Raw genomic sequence first — 11,751 nt, forward strand, 5'->3', positions numbered from 1 at the left:
GTTAGGTTTACATGCATATTCTATGTATTAATAAATGTATCCTCGTGTATTAGTACCTGTGTGTGTGCGTTGTTTGAGTTATGTCGCATGGTTGGATTCTAAAGCCATCAAAAGAATCAACTTTGTGATTTACTGCTACAATTAATAATTGTCTCAGTAAATGCCCAAACCCTACAGAACTGGTGCCTTCAGAGAGCCACTATGATTACATATTTGGCGTCCCTGAACCGGCTTAATCTACACTAATACACGAGCACCCGTGTCTCGCCAAAGCTGACAAATAAGCAGACGGACAAGCCGCACTGCACGTGTGAACAGGGGAATGAGCGAGCGAGCGGGGATAGGGCGCCTCCTGCGCTTAAAAGCTTACAGCACCTGGTATTCCCAGGCGGTCTCCCATCCAAGTACTAACCAGGCCCATCCCTGTTTAGCTTCCGAGATCAGACGAGATCAGGCGTGCTCAAGGGGGTGTGGCCGCAAGTAAGAGCAAGACTCGCTGGCACCCTTCTTATTGAGAGGACAGCTCCGTCACCTCTTTTACGACGCTGCTCTTTTTCCCTTGCGTTTTTCTCTTCTTCCCACGTTCTCTCTCTTCACTGCCTTCGTCCCCGCTCTATTTCACTTCAGCCTTTCACTCTTGCTTCCTTCCAATGAGGACGGAGCTGCGGGAGAAAGGGCGCTATAGAGGATCGCTGTGGAGAGCTGCTGCTGTGCTTTGACATCTGAGCTCTGTGGAAAACGATCTCAATACAATTCTGAAAAACGCGACTCTCCGAACGCCAGCCGAACAAGTCTCCACAGCCGAAGCGCTGTGTCTCTTTTCAGCTGGCGATAAACCTTTCCTCGATCCTTTGCGGACTTGTAAAACTGTTCCTGATCAGAATTAAAAAACGCTCACGCTAATACACAAGCACCCGTGTCTCGCCAAAGCTGACAAATAAACAGACGGACAAGCCGCACTGCACGTGTGAACAGGGGAATGAGCGAGCGAGCGGGGATAGGGCGCCTCCTGCGCTTAAAAGCTTACAGCACCTGGTATTCCCAGGCGGTCTCCCATCCAAGTACTAACCAGGCCCATCCCTGTTTAGCTTCCGAGATCAGACGAGATCAGGCGTGCTCAAGGGGGTGTGGCCATAAGCGAGAGCAAGGCTCGCTGGCACCCTTCTTATTGAGAGGACAGCTCCGTCACCTCTTTTACGACGCTGCTTTGTTTCCCTTGCGTTTTTCTCTTCTTCCCACGTTCTCTCTCTTCACTGCCTTCGTCCCCGCTCTATTTCACTTCAGCCTTTCACTCTTGCTTCCTTCCAATGAGGACGGAGCTGCGGGAGAAAGGGCGCTATAGAGGATCGCTGTGGAGAGCTGCTGCTGTGCTTTGACATCTGAGCTCTGTGGAAAACGATCTCAATACAATTCTGAAAAACGCGACTCTCCGAACGCCAGCCGAACAAGTCTCCACAGCCGAAGCGCTGTGTCTCTTTTCAGCTGGCGATAAACCTTTCCTCGATCCTTTGCGGACTTGTAAAACTGTTCCTGATCAGAATAAAAAACGCTCACGCTAATACACAAGCACCCGTGTCTCGCCAAAGCTGACAAATAAACAGACGGACAAGCCGCACTGCACGTGTGAACAGGGGAATGAGCGAGCGAGCGGGGATAGGGCGCCTCCTGCGCTTAAAAGCTTACAGCACCTGGTATTCCCAGGCGGTCTCCCATCCAAGTACTAACCAGGCCCATCCCTGTTTAGCTTCCGAAATCAGATGAGATCAGGCGTGCTCAAGGGGGTGTGGCCGTAAGCGAGAGCAAGGCTCGCTGGCACCCTTCTTATTGAGAGGACAGCTCCGTCACCTCTTTTACGACGCTGCTTTTTTTCCCTTGCGTTTTTCTCTTCTTCCCACGTTCTCTCTCTTCACTGCCTTCGTCCCCGCTCTATTTCACTTCAGCCTTTCACTCTTGCTTCCTTCCAATGAGGACGGAGCTGCGGGAGAAAGGGCGCTATAGAGGATTGCTGTGGAGAGCTGCTGCTGTGCTTTGACATCTGAGCTCTGTGGAAAACGATCTCAATACAATTCTGAAAAACGCGACTCTCCGAACGCCAGCCGAACAAGTCTCCACAGCCGAAGCGCTATGTCTCTTTTCAGCTGGCGATAAACCTTTCCTCGATCCTTTGCGGACTTGTAAAACTGTTCCTGATCAGAATAAAAAACGCTCACGCTAATACACAAGCACCCGTGTCTCGCCAAAGCTGACAAATAAACAGACGGACAAGCCGCACTGCACGTGTGAACAGGGGAATGAGCGAGCGAGCGGGGATAGGGCGCCTCCTGCGCTTAAAAGCTTACAGCACCTGGTATTCCCAGGCGGTCTCCCATCCAAGTACTAACCAGGCCCATCCCTGTTTAGTTTCCGAAATCAGATGAGATCAGGCGTGCTCAAGGGGGTGTGGCCGTAAGCGAGAGCAAGGCTCGCTGGCACCCTTCTTATTGAGAGGACAGCTCCGTCACCTCTTTTACGACGCTGCTTTTTTTCCCTTGCGTTTTTCTCTTCTTCCCACGTTCTCTCTCTTCACTGCCTTCGTCCCCGCTCTATTTCACTTCAGCCTTTCACTCTTGCTTCCTTCCAATGAGGACGGAGCTGCGGGAGAAAGGGCGCTATAGAGGATCGCTGTGGAGAGCTGCTGCTGTGCTTTGACATCTGAGCTCTGTGGAAAACGATCTCAATACAATTCTGAAAAACGCGACTCTCCGAACGCCAGCCGAACAAGTCTCCACAGCCGAAGCGCTGTGTCTCTTTTCAGCTGGCGATAAACCTTTCCTCGATCCTTTGCGGACTTGTAAAACTGTTCCTGATCAGAATAAAAAACGCTCACGCTAATACACAAGCACCCGTGTCTCGCCAAAGCTGACAAATAAACAGACGGACAAGCCGCACTGCACGTGTGAACAGGGGAATGAGCGAGCGAGCGGGGATAGGGCGCCTCCTGCGCTTAAAAGCTTACAGCACCTGGTATTCCCAGGCGGTCTCCCATCCAAGTACTAACCAGGCCCATCCCTGTTTAGCTTCCGAGATCAGGCGTGCTCAAGGGGGTGTGGCCATAAGCGAGAGCAAGGCTCGCTGGCACCCTTCTTATTGAGAGGACAGCTCCGTCACCTCTTTTACGACGCTGCTCTTTTTCCCTTGCGTTTTTCTCTTCTTCCCACGTTCTCTCTCTTCACTGCCTTCGTCCCCGCTCTATTTCACTTCAGCCTTTCACTCTTGCTTCCTTCCAATGAGGACGGAGCTGCGGGAGAAAGGGCGCTATAGAGGATCGCTGTGGAGAGCTGCTGCTGTGCTTTGACATCTGAGCTCTGTGGAAAACGATCTCAATACAATTCTGAAAAACGCGACTCTCCGAACGCCAGCCGAACAAGTCTCCACAGCCGAAGCGCTGTGTCTCTTTTCAGCTGGCGATAAACCTTTCTTCGATCCTTTGCGGACTTGTAAAACTGTTCCTGATCAGAATAAAAAACGCTCACGCTAATACACAAGCACCCGTGTCTCGCCAAAGCTGACAAATAAACAGACGGACAAGCCGCACTGCACGTGTGAACAGGGGAATGAGCGAGCGAGCGGGGATAGGGCGCCTCCTGTGCTTAAAGGCTTACAGCACCTGGTATTCCCAGGCGGTCTCCCATCCAAGTACTAACCAGGCCCATCCCTGTTTAGCTTCCGAGATCAGACGAGATCAGGCGTGCTCAAGGGGGTGTGGCCGTAAGCGAGAGCAAGGCTCGCTGGCACCCTTCTTATTGAGAGGACAGCTTCGTCACCTCTTTTACGACGCTGCTTTTTTTCTCTTGCGTTTTTCTCTTCTTCCCACGTTGTCTCTCTTCACTGCCTTCGTCCCTGCTCTATTTCACTTCAGCCTTTCACTCTTGCTTCCTTCCAATGAGGACGGAGCTGCGGGAGAAAGGGCGCTATAGAGGATCGCTGTGGAGAGCTGCTGCTGTGCTTTGACATCTGAGCTCTGTGGAAAACGATCTCAATACAATTCTGAAAAACGCGACTCTCCGAACTCCAGCCGAACAAGTCTCCACAGCCGAAGCGCTGTGTCTCTTTTCAGCTGGCGATAAACCTTTCTTCGATCCTTTGCGGACTTGTAAAACTGTTCCTGATCAGAATAAAAAACGCTCACGCTAATACACAAGCACCCGTGTCTCGCCAAAGCTGACAAATAAACAGACGGACAAGCCGCACTGCACGTGTGAACAGGGGAATGAGCGAGCGAGCGGGGATAGGGCGCCTCCTGCGCTTAAAAGCTTACAGCACCTGGTATTCCCAGGCGGTCTCCCCAGGCGGTCTCCCATGCAAGTACTAACCAGGCCCATCCGTGTTTAGCTTCCGAGATCAGACGAGATCAGGTGTGCTCAAGGGGGTGTGGCCGAAAGCGTGAGCAAGGCTCGCTGGCACCCTTCTTATTGAGAGGACAGCTCCGTCACCTCTATTACGACGCTGCTTTTTTTCCCTTGCGTTTTTCTCTTCTTCCCACGTTCTCTCTCTTCACTGCCTTCGTCCCCGCTCTATTTCACTTCAGCCTTTCACTCTTGCTTCCTTCCAATGAGGACGGAGCTGCGGGAGAAAGGGCGCTATAGAGGATCGCTGTGGAGAGCTGCTGCTGTGCTTTGACATCTGAGCTCTGTGGAAAACGATCTCAATACAATTCTGAGAAACGCGACTCTCCGAACGCCAGCCGAACAAGTCTCCACAGCCGAAGCGCTGTGTCTCTTTTCAGCTGGCGATAAACCTTTCCTCGATCCTTTGCGGACTTGTAAAACTGTTCCTGATCAGAATAAAAAACGCTCACGCTAATACACAAGCACCAGTGTCTCGCCAAAGCTGACAAATAAACAGACGGACAAGCCGCACTGCACGTGTGAACAGGGGAATGAGCGAGCTAGCGGGGATAGGGCGCCTCCTGCGCTTAAAAGCTTACAGCACCTGGTATTCCCAGGCGGTCTCCCATGCAAGTACTAACCAGGCCCATCCCTGTTTAGCTTCCGAGATCAGACGAGATCAGGCGTGCTCAAGGGGGTGTGGCCGTAAACGAGAGCAAGGCTCGCTGGCACCCTTCTTATTGAGAGGACAGCTCCGTCACCTCTTTTACGACGCTGCTTTTTTTCTCTTGCGTTTTTCTCTTCTTCCCACGTTCTCTCTCTTCACTGCCTTCGTCCCCGCTCTATTTCACTTCAGCCTTTCACTCTTGCTTCCTTCCAATGAGGACGGAGCTGCGGGAGAAAGGGCGCTATAGAGGATCGCTGTGGAGAGCTGCTGCTGTGCTTTGACATCTGAGCTCTGTGGAAAACGATCTCAATACAATTCTGAAAAACGCGACTCTCCGAACGCCAGCCGAACAAGTCTCCACAGCCGAAGCGCTGTGTCTCTTTTCAGCTGGCGATAAACCTTTCCTCGATCCTTTGCGGACTTGTTAAACTGTTCCTGATCAGAATAAAAAACGCTCACGCTAATACACAAGCACCCGTGTCTCGCCAAAGCTGACAAATAAACAGACGGACAAGCCGCACTGCACGTGTGAACAGGGGAATGAGCGAGCGAGCGGGGATAGGGCGCCTCCTGCGCTTAAAAGCTTACAGCACCTGGTATTCCCAGGCGGTCTCCCATCCAAGTACTAACCAGGCCCATCCCTGTTTAGCTTCCGAGATCAGACGAGATCAGGCGTGCTCAAGGGGGTGTGGCCGTAAGCAAGAGCAAGCCTCGCTGGCACCCTTCTTATTGAGAGGACAGCTCCGTCACCTCTTTTACGACGCTGCTTTTTTTCCCTTGCGTTTTTCTCTTCTTCCCACGTTCTCTCTCTTCACTGCCTTCGTCCCCGCTCTATTTCACTTCAGCCTTTCACTTTTGCTTCCTTCCAATGAGGACGGAGCTGCGGGAGAAAGGGCGCTATAGAGGATCACTGTGGAGAGCTGCTGCTGTGCTTTGACATCTGAGCTCTGTGGAAAACGATCTCAATACAATTCTGAAAAACGCGACTCTCCGAACGCCAGCCGAACAAGTCTCCACAGCCGAAGCGCTGTGTCTCTTTTCAGCTGGCGATAAACCTTTCCTCGATCCTTTGCGGACTTGTTAAACTGTTCATGATCAGAATAAAAAACGCTCACGCTAATACACAAACACCCGTGTCTCGCCAAAGCTGACAAATAAACAGACGGACAAGCCGCACTGCACGTGTGAACAGGGGAATGAGCGAGCGAGCGGGGATAGGGCGCCTCCTGCGCTTAAAAGCTTACAGCACCTGGTATTCCCAGGCGGTCTCCCCAGGCGGTCTCCCATGCAAGTACTAACCAGGCCCATCCGTGTTTAGCTTCCGAGATCAGACGAGATCAGGTGTGCTCAAGGGGGTGTGGCCGAATGCGTGAGCAAGGCTCGCTGGCACCCTTCTTATTGAGAGGACAGCTCCGTCACCTCTATTACGACGCTGCTTTTTTTCCCTTGCGTTTTTCTCTTCTTCCCACGTTCTCTCTCTTCACTGCCTTCGTCCCCGCTCTATTTCACTTCAGCCTTTCACTCTTGCTTCCTTCCAATGAGGACGGAGCTGCGGGAGAAAGGGCGCTATAGAGGATCGCTGTGGAGAGCTGCTGCTGTGCTTTGACATCTGAGCTCTGTGGAAAACGATCTCAATACAATTCTGAGAAACGCGACTCTCCGAACGCCAGCCGAACAAGTCTCCACAGCCGAAGCGCTGTGTCTCTTTTCAGCTGGCGATAAACCTTTCCTCGATCCTTTGCGGACTTGTAAAACTGTTCCTGATCAGAATAAAAAACGCTCACGCTAATACACAAGCACCAGTGTCTCGCCAAAGCTGACAAATAAACAGACGGACAAGCCGCACTGCACGTGTGAACAGGGGAATGAGCGAGCTAGCGGGGATAGGGCGCCTCCTGCGCTTAAAAGCTTACAGCACCTGGTATTCCCAGGCGGTCTCCCATGCAAGTACTAACCAGGCCCATCCCTGTTTAGCTTCCGAGATCAGACGAGATCAGGCGTGCTCAAGGGGGTGTGGCCGTAAACGAGAGCAAGGCTCGCTGGCACCCTTCTTATTGAGAGGACAGCTCCGTCACCTCTTTTACGACGCTGCTTTTTTTCTCTTGCGTTTTTCTCTTCTTCCCACGTTCTCTCTCTTCACTGCCTTCGTCCCCGCTCTATTTCACTTCAGCCTTTCACTCTTGCTTCCTTCCAATGAGGACGGAGCTGCGGGAGAAAGGGCGCTATAGAGGATCGCTGTGGAGAGCTGCTGCTGTGCTTTGACATCTGAGCTCTGTGGAAAACGATCTCAATACAATTCTGAAAAACGCGACTCTCCGAACGCCAGCCGAACAAGTCTCCACAGCCGAAGCGCTGTGTCTCTTTTCAGCTGGCGATAAACCTTTCCTCGATCCTTTGCGGACTTGTTAAACTGTTCCTGATCAGAATAAAAAACGCTCACGCTAATACACAAGCACCCGTGTCTCGCCAAAGCTGACAAATAAACAGACGGACAAGCCGCACTGCACGTGTGAACAGGGGAATGAGCGAGCGAGCGGGGATAGGGCGCCTCCTGCGCTTAAAAGCTTACAGCACCTGGTATTCCCAGGCGGTCTCCCATCCAAGTACTAACCAGGCCCATCCCTGTTTAGCTTCCGAGATCAGACGAGATCAGGCGTGCTCAAGGGGGTGTGGCCGTAAGCAAGAGCAAGCCTCGCTGGCACCCTTCTTATTGAGAGGACAGCTCCGTCACCTCTTTTACGACGCTGCTTTTTTTCCCTTGCGTTTTTCTCTTCTTCCCACGTTCTCTCTCTTCACTGCCTTCGTCCCCGCTCTATTTCACTTCAGCCTTTCACTTTTGCTTCCTTCCAATGAGGACGGAGCTGCGGGAGAAAGGGCGCTATAGAGGATCACTGTGGAGAGCTGCTGCTGTGCTTTGACATCTGAGCTCTGTGGAAAACGATCTCAATACAATTCTGAAAAACGCGACTCTCCGAACGCCAGCCGAACAAGTCTCCACAGCCGAAGCGCTGTGTCTCTTTTCAGCTGGCGATAAACCTTTCCTCGATCCTTTGCGGACTTGTTAAACTGTTCATGATCAGAATAAAAAACGCTCACGCTAATACACAAACACCCGTGTCTCGCCAAAGCTGACAAATAAACAGACGGACAAGCCGCACTGCACGTGTGAACAGGGGAATGAGCGAGCGAGCGGGGATAGGGCGCCTCCTGCGCTTAAAAGCTTACAGCACCTGGTATTCCCAGGCGGTCTCCCATCCAAGTACTAACCAGGCCCATCCCTGTTTAGCTTCCGAGATCAGGCATGCTCAAGGGGGTGTGGCCGTAAGCGAGAGCAAGGCTCGCTGTCACCCTTCTTATTGAGAGGACAGCTCCGTCACCTCTTTTACGACGCTGCTTTTTTTCCCTTGCGTTTTTCTCTTCTTCCCACGTTCTCTCTCTTCACTGCCTTCGTCCCCGCTCTATTTCACTTCAGCCTTTCACTCTTGCTTCCTTCCAATGAGGACGGAGCTGCGGGAGAAAGGGCGCTATAGAGGATCGCTGTGGAGAGCTGCTGCTGTGCTTTGACATCTGAGCTCTGTGGAAAACGATCTCAATACAATTCTGAAAAACGCGACTCTCCGAACGCCAGCCGAACAAGTCTCCACAGCCGAAGCGCTGTGTCTCTTTTCAGCTGGCGATAAACCTTTCCTCGATCCTTTGCGGACTTGTTAAACTGTTCCTGATCAGAATAAAAAACGCTCACGCTAATACACAAGCACCCGTGTCTCGCCAAAGCTGACAAATAAACAGACGGACAAGCCGCACTGCACGTGTGAACAGGGGAATGAGCCAGCGAGCGGGGATAGGGCGCCTCCTGCGCTTAAAAGCTTACAGCACCTGGTATTCCCAGGCGGTCTCCCATCCAAGTACTAACCAGGCCCATCCCTGTTTAGCTTCCGAGATCAGACGAGATCAGGCGTGCTCAAGGGGGTGTGGCCGTAAGCGAGAGCAAGGCTCGCTGGCACCCTTCTTATTGAGAGGACAGCTCCGTCACCTCTTTTACGACGCTGCTTTTTTCCCTTGCGTTTTTCTCTTCTTTCCACGTTCTCTCTCTTCACTGCCTTCGTCCCCGCTCTATTTCACTTCAGCCTTTCACTCTTGCTTCCTTCCAATGAGGACGGAGCTGCGGGAGAAAGGGCGCTATAGAGGATCGCTGTGGAGAGCTGCTGCTGTGCTTTGACATCTGAGCTCTGTGGAAAACGATCTCAATACAATTCTGAAAAACGCGACTCTCCGAACGCCAGCCGAACAAGTCTCCACAGCCGAAGCGCTGTGTCTCTTTTCAGCTGGCGATAAACCTTTCCTCGATCCTTTGCAGACTTGTAAAACTGTTCCTGATCAGAATAAAAAACGCTCACGCTAATACACAAGCACCCGTGTCTCGCCAAAGCTGACAAATAAACAGACGGACAAGCCGCACTGCACGTGTGAACAGGGGAATGAGCGAGCGAGCGGGGATAGGGCGCCTCCTGCGCTTAAAAGCTTACAGCACCTGGTATTCCCAGGTGGTCACCCATCCAAGTACTAACCAGGCCCATCCCTGTTGAGCTTCCGAGATCAGACGAGATCAGGCGTGCTCAAGGGGGTGTGGCCGTAAACGAGAGCAAGGCTCGCTGGCACCCTTCTTATTGAGAGGACAGCTTCGTCACCTCTTTTACGACGCTGCTTTTTTTCCCTTGCGTTTTTCTCTTCTTCCCACGTTCTCTCTCTTCACTGCCTTCGTCCCCGCTCTATTTCACTTCAGCCTTTCACTCTTGCTTCCTTCCAATGAGGACGGAGCTGCGGGAGAAAGGGCGCTATAGAGGATCGCTGTGGAGAGCTGCTGCTGTGCTTTGACATCTGAGCTCTGTGGAAAACGATCTCAATACAATTCTGAAAAACGCGACTCTCCGAACGCCAGCCGAACAAGTCTCCACAGCCGAAGCGCTGTGTCTCTTTTCAGCTGGCGATAAACCTTTCCTCGATCCTTTGCGGACTTGTTAAACTGTTCCTGATCAGAATAAAAAACGCTCACGCTAATACACAAGCACCCGTGTCTCGCCAAAGCTGACAAATAAACAGACGGACAAGCCGCACTGCACGTGTGAACAGGGGAATGAGCGAGCTAGCGGGGATAGGGCGCCTCCTGCGCTTAAAAGCTTACAGCACCTGGTATTCCCAGGCGGTCTCCCATGCAAGTACTAACCAGGCCCATCCCTGTTTAGCTTCCGAGATCAGACGAGATCAGGCGTGCTCAAGGGGGTGTGGCCGTAAACGAGAGCAAGGCTCGCTGGCACCCTTCTTATTGAGAGGACAGCTCCGTCACCTCTTTTACGACGCTGCTTTTTTTCTCTTGCGTTTTTCTCTTCTTCCCACGTTCTCTCTCTTCACTGCCTTCGTCCCCGCTCTATTTCACTTCAGCCTTTCACTCTTGCTTCCTTCCAATGAGGACGGAGCTGCGGGAGAAAGGGCGCTATAGAGGATCGCTGTGGAGAGCTGCTGCTGTGCTTTGACATCTGAGCTCTGTGGAAAACGATCTCAATACAATTCTGAAAAACGCGACTCTCCGAACGCCAGCCGAACAAGTCTCCACAGCCGAAGCGCTGTGTCTCTTTTCAGCTGGCGATAAACCTTTCCTCGATCCTTTGCGGACTTGTTAAACTGTTCCTGATCAGAATAAAAAACGCTCACGCTAATACACAAGCACCCGTGTCTCGCCAAAGCTGACAAATAAACAGACGGACAAGCCGCACTGCACGTGTGAACAGGGGAATGAGCGAGCGAGCGGGGATAGGGCGCCTCCTGCGCTTAAAAGCTTACAGCACCTGGTATTCCCAGGCGGTCTCCCATCCAAGTACTAACCAGGCCCATCCCTGTTTAGCTTCCGAGATCAGACGAGATCAGGCGTGCTCAAGGGGGTGTGGCCGTAAGCAAGAGCAATCCTCGCTGGCACCCTTCTTATTGAGAGGACAGCTCCGTCACCTCTTTTACGACGCTGCTTTTTTTCCCTTGCGTTTTTCTCTTCTTCCCACGTTCTCTCTCTTCACTGCCTTCGTCCCCGCTCTATTTCACTTCAGCCTTTCACTTTTGCTTCCTTCCAATGAGGACGGAGCTGCGGGAGAAAGGGCGCTATAGAGGATCACTGTGGAGAGCTGCTGCTGTGCTTTGACATCTGAGCTCTGTGGAAAACGATCTCAATACAATTCTGAAAAACGCGACTCTCCGAACGCCAGCCGAACAAGTCTCCACAGCCGAAGCGCTGTGTCTCTTTTCAGCTGGCGATAAACCTTTCCTCGATCCTTTGCGGACTTGTTAAACTGTTCATGATCAGAATAAAAAACGCTCACGCTAATACACAAACACCCGTGTCTCGCCAAAGCTGACAAATAAACAGACGGACAAGCCGCACTGCACGTGTGAACAGGGGAATGAGCGAGCGAGCGGGGATAGGGCGCCTCCTGCGCTTAAAAGCTTACAGCACCTGGTATTCCCAGGCGGTCTCCCATCCAAGTACTAACCAGGCCCATCCCTGTCTAGCTTCCGAGATCAGACGAGATCAGGCGTGCTCAAGGGGGTGTGGCCGTAAGCGAGAGCAAGGCTCGCTAGCACCCTTCTTATTGAGAGGACAGCTCCGTCACCTCTTTTACGACGCTGCTTTTTTTCCCTTGCGTTTTTCTCTTCTTCCCACGTTCTCTCTCT

The 11,751-nt window shown here is 52.2% G+C and overlaps 7 non-coding genes and 11 pseudogenes across 7 annotated transcripts; all 18 read right to left on the reverse strand.

The window, feature by feature from the left end:
- Window positions 1-363: 363 nt before the first annotated feature.
- On the reverse strand, window positions 364-482 carry LOC148671128 (5S ribosomal RNA; annotated as a pseudogene).
- Window positions 483-1,020: 538 nt separating this feature from the next.
- LOC148671129 (5S ribosomal RNA) lies at window positions 1,021-1,139 on the reverse strand. Its single transcript, XR_015938324.1, has one exon. It is a non-coding gene; the product is annotated as a 5S ribosomal RNA (ribosomal RNA).
- Window positions 1,140-1,676: 537 nt separating this feature from the next.
- LOC148671130 (5S ribosomal RNA) lies at window positions 1,677-1,795 on the reverse strand. Its single transcript, XR_015938618.1, has one exon. It is a non-coding gene; the product is annotated as a 5S ribosomal RNA (ribosomal RNA).
- Window positions 1,796-2,332: 537 nt separating this feature from the next.
- LOC148671131 (5S ribosomal RNA) lies at window positions 2,333-2,451 on the reverse strand (annotated as a pseudogene).
- Window positions 2,452-2,988: 537 nt separating this feature from the next.
- LOC148671132 (5S ribosomal RNA) lies at window positions 2,989-3,097 on the reverse strand (annotated as a pseudogene).
- A 537-nt stretch (window positions 3,098-3,634) lies between these two features.
- On the reverse strand, window positions 3,635-3,753 carry LOC148671133 (5S ribosomal RNA). The gene has a single exon (XR_015937259.1). It is a non-coding gene; the product is annotated as a 5S ribosomal RNA (ribosomal RNA).
- Window positions 3,754-4,290: 537 nt separating this feature from the next.
- Window positions 4,291-4,422, reverse strand: LOC148671134 (5S ribosomal RNA; annotated as a pseudogene).
- Window positions 4,423-4,959: 537 nt separating this feature from the next.
- LOC148671135 (5S ribosomal RNA) lies at window positions 4,960-5,078 on the reverse strand (annotated as a pseudogene).
- Window positions 5,079-5,615: 537 nt separating this feature from the next.
- On the reverse strand, window positions 5,616-5,734 carry LOC148671136 (5S ribosomal RNA). Its single transcript, XR_015937912.1, has one exon. It is a non-coding gene; the product is annotated as a 5S ribosomal RNA (ribosomal RNA).
- A 537-nt stretch (window positions 5,735-6,271) lies between these two features.
- LOC148671137 (5S ribosomal RNA) lies at window positions 6,272-6,403 on the reverse strand (annotated as a pseudogene).
- A 537-nt stretch (window positions 6,404-6,940) lies between these two features.
- LOC148671138 (5S ribosomal RNA) lies at window positions 6,941-7,059 on the reverse strand (annotated as a pseudogene).
- Window positions 7,060-7,596: 537 nt separating this feature from the next.
- LOC148671139 (5S ribosomal RNA) lies at window positions 7,597-7,715 on the reverse strand. Its single transcript, XR_015937914.1, has one exon. It is a non-coding gene; the product is annotated as a 5S ribosomal RNA (ribosomal RNA).
- A 537-nt stretch (window positions 7,716-8,252) lies between these two features.
- LOC148671140 (5S ribosomal RNA) lies at window positions 8,253-8,361 on the reverse strand (annotated as a pseudogene).
- Window positions 8,362-8,898: 537 nt separating this feature from the next.
- LOC148671141 (5S ribosomal RNA) lies at window positions 8,899-9,017 on the reverse strand. Its single transcript, XR_015937915.1, has one exon. It is a non-coding gene; the product is annotated as a 5S ribosomal RNA (ribosomal RNA).
- A 536-nt stretch (window positions 9,018-9,553) lies between these two features.
- On the reverse strand, window positions 9,554-9,672 carry LOC148671142 (5S ribosomal RNA; annotated as a pseudogene).
- A 537-nt stretch (window positions 9,673-10,209) lies between these two features.
- On the reverse strand, window positions 10,210-10,328 carry LOC148671143 (5S ribosomal RNA; annotated as a pseudogene).
- A 537-nt stretch (window positions 10,329-10,865) lies between these two features.
- On the reverse strand, window positions 10,866-10,984 carry LOC148671144 (5S ribosomal RNA). Its single transcript, XR_015937916.1, has one exon. It is a non-coding gene; the product is annotated as a 5S ribosomal RNA (ribosomal RNA).
- A 537-nt stretch (window positions 10,985-11,521) lies between these two features.
- On the reverse strand, window positions 11,522-11,640 carry LOC148671145 (5S ribosomal RNA; annotated as a pseudogene).
- Window positions 11,641-11,751: the final 111 nt, after the last annotated feature.

The sequence above is a fragment of the Lepisosteus platostomus genome, chromosome 5, assembly GCF_059453375.1.
Source record: "Lepisosteus platostomus isolate fLepPlt1 chromosome 5, fLepPlt1.hap1, whole genome shotgun sequence".
Lineage (NCBI taxonomy): Eukaryota > Metazoa > Chordata > Actinopteri > Semionotiformes > Lepisosteidae > Lepisosteus > Lepisosteus platostomus.